The following is a 15,528-nucleotide window of genomic DNA, read 5'->3' on the forward strand; positions in this document are numbered from 1 at the left end:
AGGGTCACATAGGGAGTTTTGATGAACTGTCACAAGCTAGGTCAGCAACCCCTTTACTCTTTCCCCCCCCCCCCCAGCAATTCACCAAAACTCTCTATGGGGCTTTGGGTGGACGGTAAGTAGTGTTTGGGAGTGGGGTGGGTGGGAGAGGCTGTTCTGCTACCTGCACACTCTGCTCTGCAGGCAGGGGGGGTGTGGGGAGTTGTGTGTAGGGGCACTGTCTGGATGCTAGGTCCTGGGAGCCATCTGGGGTATGGGGAGGGAGGGGGAGGCAGGGGACATTTGCAGCAGAGCTCATCTTGGTGATGTAGCCCATGGCTGTCCCCACAGCACTCTGTATGGGGCTGACCCCACCTGGGGCAGCCTGTGCTGTGTTCCCACCCTCACTCACTGCCCTGGTCCTGGCCCTGGCCCCAGCCAGCAGGAAGCTTCTGGCAGGTTTGTTCCCAGTGCGGCTAAAACCAGCTGAAGCTTTCCTCCTGTCTGTCCAGAGCAGTGCAGCAGGGGCAGGACCGGGAAGAGGAACTGCTGCTGGAGGCAAGGGAAGCTGCAGCCACACCAGGAACAGCCCTGCTGGAAGCTGCACACACTAGCTGGGGCCTAGACTAGCAGGGCTGTTCTGCTCCCCTCACCTCCTGCTCCTGCTGCTAGACTCCTGCCCCTGCATAATAGTTGATTTGTTATATAACCATGCTGTGTTTGGGGAGCCAGAAGGATTTGAGTTCAAGTCTGCTCTGGGTGAGAGAGAGAGCTAGAACCAAGGCCCACAGGCTTCTTCTTAGATGAGTTCCTTAGCTACTTAGCTGTTTGGGGAGGGGAAATGGGAAGTCAGTTGCTTCTTTGCAGCAGTTCATATACTTAGGCTGAAGATTATGTCTATAGTTGTCTACATGTCCAGAAACAGAATACCAATGTGTCTGTAAGTGTTATCCTTGGCATTTAGATTACCAGGTCCGGACACCTAAAAGACGAGGAAAGAACATAATGTCTCTCTTGATTCTTGTTTTCAAAGCCTTTTTTGCCATTTCCAGGGCTAGAAACATTCATGTTTCTTTTTGTTACTGTTGATGGTTTGCACCAGAGCTCACCTTGGCAATGTGGCCCATGGCTGCTCCCACAGCACTCTGCCTGGGGATGACCCCACCTGGGACAGCCTGTGTGACACTCCCACTCACACCCACCACCCTGGCCCTGGCCAGCAGGCAGTTTCTAGCGGTTGTTCCCTCTGTCTGCTCTGGGCTTTAGATGCACTGGGAACAGCCCTGCCAGATCTTTTGTCTAGAAAGTGGGAATAAACTGGGCTTGTGATATAACTTACAGTATTTCCTAGTGCAGTCTGAGTAAGCATTTTATTTCATTTCATTGGTGTAGAAATCCTGGTGGATAATTTTGGGGAAAATGTATCTAAACTTGTTGGTTTTTTTTTCTCTGAGACTCAGGAAGGAGATTGGTACTTATTCAATGAATGGATGGAATGTTTTTTTTCCTGTTAGTTAATTTAAACCATTTCGCCTACCCATAGTTCCAGACACTTCTCAGTGCTCCTGATTCACATCCATTCTCATTACTGTTTCTGAAATTAGTCCATCAAATGAATGGAATTACATTGGTGTAAAACCAAGGTAAGAGAAAAATCAGGCCTATTTATTTCCACAGATTCACACATACTTATGTAACATGGCATATTCTTTGGTGTAATTTGCATTTTCCTCCAAAGTAACACTTAGTTTACTTTCCCAGACAATAATAGGAGGTGCATACTTAATTCTACTCTCAGTGTTGAAAATGCAAACTGTACAACATATTATCCAGCACATTATCAGTTTCAGTAAATTCAGCATATTCCATAGACTCTACATTTATTAGCCAAGCTATCTGGTCACTGACACAACACTACATGACTGGGAGAAACGATTTTGACAGAGGTCATAAACTTATCATTGCTTGGTAACTATTCCATTAGTATTCTCTTGTTTAGCATATCTTTTTCACTTCTCCATTGCTTCACAGAGACAATGTGCTATGTTGTGACATCAGGAATAAGATGTTAAAAGATTCTGCAAATACTTCCAGAAAATAAAAAGAAGGAAATCTACAAAATATTTATTGCATAGATTTTTTTTTTTCCATAATGCATGGTTGAGCTGAGCTCTGACTGGACAATGCAATCAATCATCTTGGTGATGTCATAAGCAGATTTATTATCATAATTGTTGATGCATAAGTAATAAGACAAAGGAACAGAAAGAACAATAACAGTGACAATGGAAATGGTAGAGACTAAAAATTCAGAGATATCACATGCTTGAAATCCTTTGAATACCAAATGAAAAATATATCTAAAATCAAAGACATTCTGATCTTATTAAGAAGCTTTTCTTTCATGCAACACTTTTCATCTGTAGCTCCCCTAGCACTACACAAAGAATCTTTATCCTTATTTTATAGATGTGGATATGAGGTAGAGAAAAATGAAATCCAGTCTAGTTCTGTGCCATTCAGCCACAGCTAAGGTAAACTCCATTTATACCAACAAATCTTCAAATACACAATGATGCTCCTCACTCCATCCTACTAACATGGCAAGTGGCAAAAAACCCAAATCCACAAAATTCCAAAAAGAAAAATGGAAATTAAAGAATCCACAGAAACATGGAAGGAAAGAGATCATGCTTTTTGAATAATGTTTATTCATATGACTTACAGAAACGAGATAAAGGACAATGCACCGGAAAATACTAAAAGTAATGTTTCCACATTTCTAAACACTTTTATTTTAACAGATTTAGGCTCATTTATATCAGAATTAGCCAAAACTCAGGAGCCTACCCCCATCTCATACCTCCTGCTTTTGTAAAGGGTAAACTGGAAAAGCAAAGCTAGAGCTGAACCAAAACTTCAAGTCCTAGCACCAAATGAGGTGAAATAAAAAACTCAGACCCAAGCAGAATTTCCTTCCCTTCTTTCCTACAGCTTTGATGAAGTCACAAGTGGGGCTGAATAGGGTTTGGCATAGTTATTCAATAAGCAGTCTGAGCCACTGAGTTCTAAACCCACATTAATGCAAAAATTAAGTAAATGTCTTAATATATTTCTCTCTTTTTCTTTTAACCATGCACCCTGGAAGCAGGACCTAAGATATCAGAGGTCTAGGCTATTTTACAAATACATGGCAGATATAACCAGGGGGGAGGGGCAAGGCAAGTCCACAGGGATATGGTAATATATTCCAGAATTATGAATGTTTTATATTATTTGAATAATAAATGATCTGCTGTGATCTTGGATCCTTGTTCTTTGCCTGTCTGCTCTAACTTGGGACCCACCCAAATCCAGATGTGAATGCAAATTTGCCCAGATGTTGAGGTCCCCTAGGCTCTGTTCTTTACATAAAAGAGGTGTATGCCAACTTGGATCTGAACCAAGCATCTGCATTGAATTCTATGGATGGATGTGCCATTTCTCCTGAAAGTGCAGCTACTTGTGGGAAGATGACAAGAATGAAAGGGAAAATTAAGAGGGAAGAACTGCATCCCTCTTGCCAATGTAGAAACAGTGTTTAGGAAGCTTTTTCCTCATATTGAGGGAGCTGCTTTTGCTGTGCTAGGAAAATAAAGATGAAATAATATTAGGGTATGAGGTAAAAGATGGAAGAAGTTAAATAGCTGTTAAGAGAAGAAAGACAAATGCAATGGAAAATAGGAAGGTATTCAAGAAGGAAAAGAAGGCAATGGGGAAATGAGAAGAAAAGAGAAAAATCAGGGGAGCCAAACAGATCAAATGCATATTACAAATGACCATTGCTGTGAAGTCTGTCTGCACTAGAAAAATGCATTCATAGTGCTAAATGCAGTATTAGAAATGTTGATTATATTGTTAATGAATTTGTGTTAGTGAATATATTTACTAAGCGCCTTTTGTTTATCTGGTCTGGATAGAGGCAAAGGGTTGCAAAGGTGTAAACAAGAGTATAATGTGCTTTAAATATTTAAGAGAGTGTTGGCTTGGTCTATACTAGGAAAGGTTTGCTGTTGTAGCTAAGCAAATATTGTGATTGTGAAGGGTGGTGAAGGATTAAGAAGAATGTGTATTTGCTACCTGTTGGATGGAGTAGAAGAGTCCAGCAAACAGCACACTGGGTACATCTACATGTTCATTAATATGCTGTGGTGACTGAACATTAAGTTTAGTACCTGTCATAACAGGTACCAATTAAGTGCACAGTAACTGGTGCTACTGTGTAGCAGTGCCAGCACATGCCTTTTAAGTAATGCTAATGCACAATGGGCTAATTCTACTGCACATTAGTGCAAGAGCACAGCTTTTTCTGTGATGCACTAATGCACAGTAGTATTAGTCTATTGCTCATTTAGCATCTTGTGTAGATGTGCCCACTGTCTCCTTGGGAAGGAAAAGCAGGAGCAAAGCACCCTTGGATGCTGAAACCCTATGCTGTGGTTTCTCTCAGAGAGAATATGTACAGACATCCAGTCTCCTGGAAGAAATTCTCCTGGGAGTGATTTAACCCTGGATTGTTCCCTGGGAGAAAAATCCTGAACATCTGTCCATATATGATTTATCTTGGGAGAGCAGCAACTCTCCCAGGCAAAACTGAATATCTTATGCAGCCATAATATTTGCATTATGGCAGGGCTGTAGGCAGGCTAACACATGACGTGTTCAGGAATTTTCTCTGCTCTCCTGGGAGTGATTTAACTCTGGTTTTTCCCAGGTTATTTTTCTCCTGAGGTGGTCACTTTTACCATGGGAGAAAAATCCTGAATATCTGTACACTCATGGGTCCTCCTAGGAGAACAGAAACTCTCTCAGGAGAAAATGAATGTCTCTCTTCAGTTCTATTTGTCAGTCTGTAGCAATCTTCAGCACTGCCTCCAGTTCAGGAAGGTAATCTCCACAGAACAGTATGATATTTGTGGGCCCTGCTGTTTGGCACAGTAAGTCTGAGGAGCAGACCTATGTGGGATCTGGTCTATACACTTCTGTTTGCATAGAAATGTCAGTTAGTGATATCTGATATGTGTACCACTAGAAGAATAGTGTAGATGTGGTTTTACAAGCATAACAGTGCTTTTGCTGGCACACCTTATTTTGCTCACAGAACAGTATAAATTATCTTAGCAAAAACACAATTTTTTCCTTGTATAAAAGCTGCATCTTGGGTCTCTTTTTTGTATTTATAGATAATTATTTGAGTAGATTCTGCAAGTTGTTCAGTTTTGCACCTCTGTGAGACTGAGCCCTATCTGATCACATTTGCAGTATGGCAGCACCCATGTTTCTATGGAAACAGCATTGACTACTGATTACCATATTTCAACATTACAGGCTCTTTCTACTTCTTGGAAGAATGAGAAATGTTGTGTTTCATTCCTAGCTGTGGAATTTTCCCCTCAAAGTGCTTTTCACATTTTCAGTAGGGGTTGTTTTTTTCTTTTTTCTTTTTTTTTTGGGGGGGGGGGATTTTTTTTCTCCTCCTATTTTCAGAGCTGAGTTACACAATTGTTCTCCTTCTTAACAGCTTTTGTTATATCCCATGGGGTAGCGTGGTGAGACCTCCTTCACAATGCTCCACAGCCAGCATTCACCCTGCAGCCGGGAGAATGGTGCTTCCAAGCATTTGTGAAGCTACTGCTTGTGCCACATCATGAATTAACTCTCAGTGGGTATCAGATATCTGCACATGAACAGAAACCTCCCCGAGCAAAGTGCTTTCATCAGACCTCAACATTCTCCCAGCTTCTATCAGTCTACAAAGCAAAAGCCTTATTTGATCTGGAACTCAGGTCTTGGTAGGACAGGGCATACTGCAGCACTCTATACTGTTGTCATGTATAACTTGGTTTTGAATATGAATTAGAGGAAACTATTTTTTTTTTTTTATTTCCTTTTGGCCTGCAGTGCAGGGAACCATTCTTTACTTCTAATTAGCCATCACCTGCAAATAAATCCAATTTAAAGAACTGAATGCTATCTGTTTGCAAAGGAGCCCTTCTAATCCTGCCCCTGAAATTAATCCTTAATTTGAAATAAAATCAATTGAAAGACGTTTCAAATGTTAGTTTGCAAAGGTTCTTTCTATTCAATTAGCTCTCAGGAGCAAGTGAGATGGCATCCGACCACTTTCAGTCTGTTGATTTAATTTTCCACATGTCATTCCAATTTTATCACCCACTTTCATATTCACACAAATTACTGGCCTGGCCTTTTTCAAATCTAGCATAAATAAGTAAGGATTAAGCAAAATATTTGATGACGCTTTATGAAACTCATTAAAGCAAGGCTGTGCTTTTAAAAGAGGAAAAACTGAAAAATAAATTGTACTTAGAATACATTGAAACCTGGCTTCATTGCAGTTTTACTTCAAGGCTTTTACACTTTGATTCCCTTTTAATTAATACAGTAAGTAAGGCAGCTGTTTGGCCTTGCCTAGAATTCCAGTCTCTTTCATAGTAAACAATTCTGCTTATATAGGTGCTTCAAATAATGGTGCTGGCAATTCAGCTGTGTTGCTTTCTCCTTTTGAGTGCCATTAAACTAAGAAGGAGCACCGGGGTGCTGAAATTGACTCTCAGGAAGATAAACAGAATTTATGAAACCTCAGGACAAGTGTTTGCATGAAGCTCATTTCATTCATGCCAGTCATCACAATGAAGGATATTGGATGATGTGGGCACGTCTACATGTGCATTAATGTGCCATAGCTACTGCACATTAAGTTTAGTACCTGTGGGCACTTTTACACATGCTCCAGAAATAGAGGGAGGGCACTTTAATTAGAGCAGCTTTAAGAGCCACTCTAATTAAAGTGCCGCTGTATCTCATGTATCAGCTTCCTAGCACTTAAAAATGGTGGCAGGGGTATTTGAACTAAAGCTCATTTGACTCCAGCAGCCTCTTGCATCTCGCTATAGTTATACCACATTGGAGCAGCCACCCAGCATATCTACAGACACCCTAAGGTGCCACCCTGTTTTAACTTCTACCTGACTTCAGAAAATACAGCTAACCAAATTGGGGCCCAGCCTCTAACACATTGGGGCTATATCATTTAATATGTGCTTGGAATATAAAACAAATCTGATAATCTCTTTCTAGATTTCGTTGTATTTTTGAGCTGTCAAAATTCTCTGAGCAGATGGCTAAGGAGCATTTATTTATGTAATTGTGCAGTCAAACCACTAGAACAAACAAATAATTTACAGTTACAGACTGGGCTTAAATATGACAAGGCAGACTGAATAGAGAAAAAAGATGGAAAAATGCTAGGGGGCTTCAATTTATCTCTGTACTTCATTACTATTTTTATACCATAATCTTCTTACTGAAATTCTTACAGGAAAAAAACAACTGCATGCTTGGTTTCCCAAAAGATGAGATGTGCTGGATTCTGATCATACATTAGTTTTATACTAGCATAATTTGACTTACCTCAACAGAGTTACTCCCAATTCACTGTACTCCAGCATAGTTGAAAGCTAATTAAGGTATTGTATATATTGCTACTAAATGCATAAAGAATGCACTTCTTATATAAAGAACTGAAAAAAAATCATTTGATGTAATGCAATTAATCAAATTATTCTTAGACCCCCAGAAGCTGTCCATCTGTCCTGTATTTCTCTAAAGGGAAGAGATTCCAGTAAGACTTTTTCTATTCATATTTTTCAATGATGTAACTGGTTTTGTTCTCAAGCATTTAATTTAAGGTAGGTTTTGCTGTAACATTGCACCTAACATTGCATGATTTTAGCACTTTCCCCCCTTGATGTATGAATTCTTGCATCACCCCAGAAGTATATTGAAAGAAAATTTCATTAAAGAAATTGTTTTTGAGAATTCCTTAGTATCCACAGTCATTATGAGGCCAACCAGTTCTGCCCAAACTGAGGGCTGAAACTCTTATAAATGGAAAAAAGGATGGCTGTGCTGAGTCACTTTGACTTTGTTCTTATACCAGGGGTATCATAGGACCAATGGACTCATTGGGCAAGTGGCCTGCTGCAGATCCAGGACCCTTGGGTCCTGGTGGATGTGACTGTCAACAACAGGAGGATGAGCAAGTGCTGACACAGTTTCATCTCTGGCCCTTGTCACATGTATCTGGGATGGAAGTTGGAGTTGCCCTAAATGCTTTGGGCTGGTTCTGGCCTGTAAGGAGCTCCATGGTTGAGTTCCAGCCTGAAGCACAAGGTGAGTTTGGCATCCTTGTCTTATACTGATAAAACATGACCAAAATAATAATGGAACTGTGCTGGCTTTATGCCTCCTTGTTACATGTTGCACTTTGAGCTGCTCAAATATTGAACAGTGTTAGTGTTAACTCAAGTTTAGAGTAGTCACACCTGAAGGCTAAAAACCTTCTTTGACTGTCCCGCATCTGCGCAGCTGTGACTTGCCACTGGAGGGCTGGTGAGAAGGAGCCTGAGTAGGAGTTAGAGGTATGAGTTGCCATTACAGAGCTGTTGAGCTAGGACAGGCTTCTAGCCCTGCTCTCAATAGGGGTGTGATGTGAGAGATCATTGGGGGGGGGGGGGGGGCAAGAATATGAAGCTGGGTGGCAAACAGTTAATGGAATGGGTGTGGGTAATGAACTTGGAGGTGGAAAGGAAATAGGGACGTGGGATGGGTGGTGAAATGAAGCGAGTCAGCCATTGAAGGATAAAATAAAGTTTAAAAAAAGAAATCAAAAAGAAGTAAATTAAAGATCTCATGGTTTAATAAATTGGGATTGAGATTCAGGTCTGGGGGGTGCTGGTTGTGCTTCCTAGTGTGGTTGGGAGCAGGGACAGTGAGGAAAGGGTGTTTTGAAGGTTATCTGTTCAATCACATTTCTCCTGCTTTGAAGCTATTTCTAAAAACTTGTTGCTCCTAATTTATAGCTATCCTCCACTCCTTTTAGTGCCTGTTTTCTTTTATATATATATGGAGTTGAACGCAAGCCATTGTTTTATCTGGTATTTAACTTAAAATGTACTTTTGCAGACCTAAAGAATGGCATTTTGTGCCAAAAAGCTTGTCTTACATCTTTTCCAACTATAAACTTTGTCCAACAAAATATCTTGCAGGAAAAAAAAAAAGACAAACCTTGCTTCTCACTCTGTCCCAGCAGAGGAAAAATAAGTTCTTACTTTTGCACCCAGTTCTCCTGTCATAGCAAGGTAAATCAAGGACTATTTGGTCAAAGTCAGAGAAGTTAAGCAAATGTAAAACCCATATAAATCAGAAGAGAATAAGGCACTTCAAGAGTATAATCAGCAATAGGATAGAAACGGAGAACTGGAGATGCTATTTGAATATTAATGTCTGTGGTACCAGAACAGCTCAGGGTTATAGAGAAATTCCAATTCTAGAAGCAAAATGGGTTTTTGTTTGTTTGTTTGTTTTATTAAAAAAAAATACAAAGTGTTTGAAATAATAGCAAATATTTTTAGACTGCCTTATGCTTATAGCCCCTCCACCCACCTCCAATCTACCACTAGACCTCTGTAAGGAGTGGATTGGTAAGAGGGATACAGTGTTTTCCTCCTTCATTTTGTCTGTTCACTATCATAACCTTTCCCCAAGCAGTTTGTTTGGGTTTTTTTTCAAAGGGAAATAATACATCCACCTCTGCAATTCCTTAGCTACTCTGGAAGATAGAGTTTCTCATGCACTGAGGCTGTTCTGCCAGACTCCTGTCCAATCTCCTTTCAAGTGGGCTCATCTTGCATTTAATATTTCTTGGATGGAGCTGGGACATTTCTGCCCCATTGAGAGCAGAGGTCAAGTTTAGAACCCAGGGTTCCCTCCCATCCAGGGTAGCATCCATCTCACTGAGCCATAACTTGTGCCTTTAGTTTCCTGGCACCACATTTTCCCCTTTTAGCTTCTCTGTGGGCCTGCTTTTAAGGAAGAACTCCCCATTCTGCTGGGGAAACAGGAGATACAGATTCAAACACCTTTCTGGGTAGGGGGGTCCTAGAACCTGGGTTTTCTGCTCTCTGGGCAAGTGCTTTAACTACTAGGTTCTTGGACTAAAAGGTCAGAAAGTTTCATTTTTCTCCTCATAATGCTTTGCTGGAATTTTTTGTTCAACTAAAATTACAGGACTTGCTTGGCTTCACATGTGTACCTAGATGATTCTGTCTCCTCTTTCAGCTTTCCAGCCAGAGTGAAGCCCCACTGAGCATGCTCAGTAAGCTAGTGCAGATAATGCTGAATTGCAAATTGTGCATTAAGTGTCAAAAGCTGCAGTTATGTAGATACGACGTACCCACCATTTTTCTCACAAAGTGAAATAGGATTTAATCCTTGGTGCTCTTAAAAGGCTTTTGCATGCTCTTGGAAAATGGCTGTGTTTAAAAAGCAATCATATTTCATTCGTACCACCTGACAACAAATGCAAGGGGAGAAATCCTATTTAAACTCATATCAGATCATGTGGCTTGAAAAAAAATGACCACTTAACCCTAACAACATTGCCTGTAAGCTGCTACTGAATGGCTATTGACCCTTTGTTAATGACATTTTGATGAATCCCTTTCTGTTTCAATTTAATAATGATATGTATACAGTTGTTCAAGAAAATGCTGTTTTGGCAATCTCGTGCCTGTTCATTTCTAAAGGTTAAGTTAATAATGGGATAACTATTAAACTAAGTGCAATTAAGAATTTAATTAGATGCGACATATTAATTTAAACTAAAACAGATATTTTTATATAACTAAACTGATTACTTTCAGTGTAACCAGATGCTGCTTGTAATGTAATGAACTATTCTTTTCCTGGTGACCCTCTCATTAAATATCTTTCAGAATGCATTGCCCAAGGGTTCTTGAGGGTTAATGGGCCTTTGGGTTCATTCTATAAAAAACAAAAGAAGCTGGCAAACCAGAGAAATACACTGGAAGGGAAGGCACTGCATCAGCTAAATCCAAAATTACTGGTAAGTAATCCTCTGGATTAGATTTTAGTAAGTGCTATAGGAACAGTTACTATTGCAGTCTGAGGTCCCAGCAGGACAGAGTCCAGAGCCCTGATCTATTAAAACGCACAACTGCCTGCACTACTGTAGAATGAAAAGATGATAAAAAACCAAATATCAACTATTGCCTCCACTGCCCCCCCTGAAAAAGTAACCAACAAAAACCTGAAGGAGTTTAATTTGTCCATGTGGATGTTATAACAAATAGTACACCACCTTTGTTAGTGTAAAGGGTTTCCTTGCAGTGGAAGCAGTGTCATTTTATTGGCCATAGGAAGCAACACAGAGTTGTGAGTATATAACAAAGTTCTGATCCTTCAGAGCAAGGGATCTGGAGGAGGGGCAGGGAGTGGGAAGAGGGGTAAGAGACTAGAGCTAAGGAAGATTTTCATAGGCAGATCTCCTCCCACTACAGAAAGGGAGGAGAGTTGGAACCAACCTTAAGATTGCAATGTTTATGGTAAAATATTACAGCTGGCTGCATCTTTGGATAGCCACTATTCCACCCGCCTGACCTGATAGAGCTACTAAAGAAAGGCAAGGCAGGCTGCTAGGTGGGCTGAGGTTCTGAGCCACTATCAGTTTAAAAAAACAAGCAATTTAATTTATATGTGAAACATTTATCTCTTAAGTCTTAGAACTTCTAACAGATGGTGGAAGGGTTCATAATTCAAAAAGTTTATTTTTCAAAAATATATAAGGAATGAATCTGAGCCACAATCTTGAGTTTTGTCATTAGTTCTGTGGCATTAGAGTCTAGCTTATTTATGTGATAAGCCTAAACTGCAAAATTTGAATTCAGACTTTCCCAAAATTCCCCAGGTGCTTTCAAATATGAGTTCCTTGGATTAGCAAGTGCTAATCCATTTCCATAATTTTAAGCTAAAAATGTAAGTGCCAATTAAATAACATACATCAACTTATATAGTGTTCTTCATAGACACATGAGGTTAAACTAGTTTTTAAAACCCTTCTAAGCCATAATTATAACAACCTTTAGATGCAGTTAGTAAAATATTCCAGAAATGCTCCATGATGCATTAAATTGTGATAGATGAAAACTCTAATAGCTCTGACTAAAGCTGTTAGTCATAATGGTGCTTAAATGCATTTGAATGGACAGTAATAGCAACATTCAGTACGCTTAGATTTGGGAATACTAGGAAGCTTGTTTATTTGCGAAACAGGCCCTATTTGCAGTGTTTGAAATACCCTTAATGAAATGCAAAGCCATGTAAAACTGTCTTTCATATTGTGATAAACTAAGAAAAAGGAGTAGTGTTGGAGTGATGTAGCTGTGATGATGCAAGGAATATGCAAAAGGCAAGAATTTTGGGGGGTGATATCTTTTTATGGGACCAACTACATGATTTGGATAGTTATTTTTTTTAAATAAGCTATTGAACGTAGGGACCATTACAATGAAAGAGACCACAGTGCCCCACACCACATGAGTGTGGTCAGTTTCATGCAATGGGCCTTCTCTAAAGTGATCCCAGGCTTATTTGTTAATGAGAATCAACTTAATGTGTTAGGATTTTCTTTTGTTAAGATACCATTATATATAATCAATTAATTGATTGCTGTCTGCTCTTTTATATATAAAGAGTGTGTACCCTCAAAATTTCTTTCTTATTTTAGAGCGGTTTATTGAATTTTATTTTTTAAAGATTTCTAATTCTGAAAATGAGGACTACTATTAGAACTAATGCATTGCTACAATGTTCTAATTCTGAAAACTTTCTGAATTTTCCCATGTTCTGACACATTAGAGAAAATGGTGTCTGTAGAAACTAAACCTCTCTTCCCTGTCCTCCGTCCCTGGAAACATACATGCACAGATTCCTTTCCTTTCTAAAGTTTTTCAGCATTCTGGTGATGTAAAAGTTTGAACTTAATATTTGCTAAAGCAGCTTGAACCTGTATAACTGAATCCCAGATATTCACTGAATAGGGTGTTTCCCTCACCTCTCAATAGCTTCTGATTTTTTTTCTTTTCCTCTTGTGCAGCAAAGCTGTCATTATTTAATTTTCAGTTTATATTTTAAGATTGATTGTATTTGCATCAAAGCTGAACCCTCCTCTTTTGATCTACACTAATGTTAATAATATGCAATAAGAATAATGTTCTTTGAGTTAAGAAAACTTCTAAAGCAGGAGATATCAAAATATGAGGGAGAATTGGGGGGCCAAGAAGGAAGGAATGGGGGAAATATTTTTAAATTTATTTTTGCCTAACATTGAAATAATTTTCTGAAAGATTATGACTTTTTATCTATTGCACGGTTAAAATTTTCTAAGATGAACAGAAATTCTAGAATATTTTCAACTTCTTATGGGTAGAAGGCATGCATTTCTAAAATCGTATGGAGTAGAGAACCCATCAGTACTATGATTCCTTATTTATTAGCATTTTGTTCTTGTTCGTTCCTTGCTGTTATTGCTCTTCAGAAAGAAATCTCCTGGGAGGAAGTACTTTATTGGGAGATACATTTACACAAGAAAAGAGAAGTTCCAAAGACATTGATACTTAAAATATTTTGTTTGGTGCTAATATCAGTCAGCTAGCTTTTGATTTAATAATCTAGTTTTTAACTAAATAAAACTTTTTGTGAAGTATCTCTTTTAACAAAAAGATAAATGTTTAGAACCACAAAGTTTTGGCTAAAAACAGGAGTAGCATTTTTTGGGTGTTGCAGCAGGATAGAATTTTCAACTGAATCACCATAAAATACTTGAGACAAGAGGAATAAATGATCATTCCTTCCAGAAACAAAACTTTAACTTTTTCCCAAAAGCTTTCATCCATTAGTTTTTGGTGAACTTGCAATCTCCTATGGAAAACATCAACAAAAATAACATATTTTGATTTTGTTGAAAGTATCCAAAGGAAAAACCGTGAGGGCCAGATGCATTTGGCATCTGCCTCCTTCATCTTTCTCACTGCAAAAATGCAATAGGAAAATAACTTGCCTGAACACTTATCAATGACTCATATTTTGAATTAAAGGCAAAATGATAATGTTTGATAGACAGAAAAATTCAATAAACTAGAACTGTGGCACATATTTATCAATTCATTTTAGAACATTATTTGCAAATACTTGAAAATCAAGAAATAATGAGTTAATCTTCCACAAACTGACTAACTAAAATGGTTAGAGATCCAGGAAACTTACAGAAAAGTTTGGAAGAACTAGAATAAGTCAGTCTGGATAAAAGAAAACTGTTGAAGGGAATTTTTAATAGTCTTCAAATACCTGAAGGTTGGTTATAAAGATAATTGTGGCAGACTATTCTCTGTGGCTACAGAGAGGACAGAACAGTTAAATATTGTGATAAGGGAAGTTTAGGCTGGATTTGGATAAGGAAAGACCTTTTTAATAATGTGTGTGGTTAAGGACTGAAATGGGTTCCTTAAAGAGATCATTGTGCAATCTTCCTCCTTAGTAGTTTTTAAGACCAGGTTGGACAAACACTTGTCCAGAATGGTTCAGCTGGTCATGATCCTTCTTTGAGTAGCTGGTTGGGTCACATGATCTAAGGTCCCTTACATCCCTATTTTCTCTGATTCACATATAAACAACTTAGTAAGGACTCCTCATTATGCTGTATTAGTAAACTGTACTAGATTTGCACTCAGCCTTGATAAGCAGAGGCCTTGTCCACACTACAGCTGAGTCTCTATTGGAAAAGTTGGTTCTTACATTGGGAGAGCTATTTCAGAAGATTTAATTAGCCCATGCAGGTTGCATCTGTTAATCAGATCAAGAGTAATCTGATTAAAGGGGGATAAGGCAAAATGCTGCATTTATTGATTACATAAATCAGACATAGAGGTTTGGACATACCAGTCATACAAACAAACAGACACACACAAGCATACAGACAAACAGACATAGACAGATATACAGACAAAACCACTCCTATAAGATGTTATAGTTACCAGCAGAGATTGCTCAATGTTAGCACTGGGTGACCAGCCCAGGCTCATTGAGGAAGATGAAGCTAGGAGCGGGGTGAACAGATGTGCCTGTGCTCCAGTGAAGATTTGCAGGAAGGAAAACAGAGTTCACCCGCCTGAGCATACTTGGATCCCACTTATATAAGGATTGCAAGTCTCTGTCCAGCATTTTGGGGGTTTTCCATTCTTAGCCTTTATTCAGATGTTGTCTCCCATCCATCCTCTTGTTATCTCAACTTGAGGTCATGTTGGTCGTAAAAGTTGGTATTTCAGCCTTGAAGTGTTCTTCTGTAGCTCAAATGGCAGGATATGCAGCATTCCTCTCCTCATGATCTTCCTTTGCACCTGGTGACAAGCAGGTTCTTCAGCCATCCATTAATAAGTTTACTGTCTGGTAACTCATACACTGGTGCCTTGTTGCCTACATATACAGTTAAATCTTCCTTTTCCTGTCTGTATGCCTTTCTCCCACCATTCACCCTTTCACATACACTTGCACACAAAAAGGTTATACAAGGTTCATTCACTTATGTCAAGCAAGAAACTCATGTCAAGCAAGAATACACAAAATGGAGTTTTC

The sequence above is a fragment of the Alligator mississippiensis genome, chromosome 5 (assembly GCF_030867095.1).
Source record: "Alligator mississippiensis isolate rAllMis1 chromosome 5, rAllMis1, whole genome shotgun sequence".
NCBI lineage: Eukaryota > Metazoa > Chordata > Crocodylia > Alligatoridae > Alligator > Alligator mississippiensis.